The sequence below is a fragment of the Galeopterus variegatus genome, unplaced genomic scaffold, assembly GCF_000696425.1.
Source record: "Galeopterus variegatus unplaced genomic scaffold, G_variegatus-3.0.2 Scaffold8628, whole genome shotgun sequence".
Classification (NCBI taxonomy): domain Eukaryota; kingdom Metazoa; phylum Chordata; class Mammalia; order Dermoptera; family Cynocephalidae; genus Galeopterus; species Galeopterus variegatus.
In genome coordinates, this window is record NW_007734739.1 from 63,902 (window position 1) to 64,463 (window position 562).

Genomic DNA, 562 nt, shown 5'->3' on the forward strand with positions numbered 1-562 from the left:
CAACTAATAAAATTCAGTGGTAAATTAACCAGTAGGCCCGATGGTTTTTTTTTTTTTTTTTTTTTTTTTTTTTTTTTTTTTTTTTTTGTCCTTTTTGAGACCAGCCGCAACGTGCTCAGCTAGTGAGCGCGCCGGCCATCCCCATATAGGATCTGAACCCGTGGCGCATGGGCTCGACCCAGGCCCAATGGTTTTTGAGAGAGCAAGAATTCAGCCAGTAAGTGCATTCATCTGTCTTAGATTCTGAAGCAAATGGCATGAACACTTGTCACTGTCTTCTGATGTGCTGCTAGAAAATCATGAGTGCAAGAATGTATATATTTGAAGGCGTAGTTCATGCTCCCTGGATTCACAATATTGTTCATTGTTTATAATGATATGAACTATAATTTTATAAATATTTTCAAGTCTGTTCTGTGAGATTTCATCATGGAGAATGTCACTGAAGTTACCATATTTGTACTGAAGGGCTTCACAGAAAATGTTGAACTGTAGGGCACCTTTTTCTTCTTGTTTCTAGCAATTTACCTCTTTACTCTCCTGGGAAATTTAGGACTGATCA

The 562-nt window shown here is 38.1% G+C and overlaps 1 pseudogene; it reads left to right on the forward strand.

Annotated features, from left to right (window-relative positions):
* The first annotated feature begins 336 nt into the window (after positions 1-336).
* The window catches only part of LOC103608607, a 1,674-nt pseudogene continuing 1,448 nt past the window's right edge, over positions 337-562 (forward strand).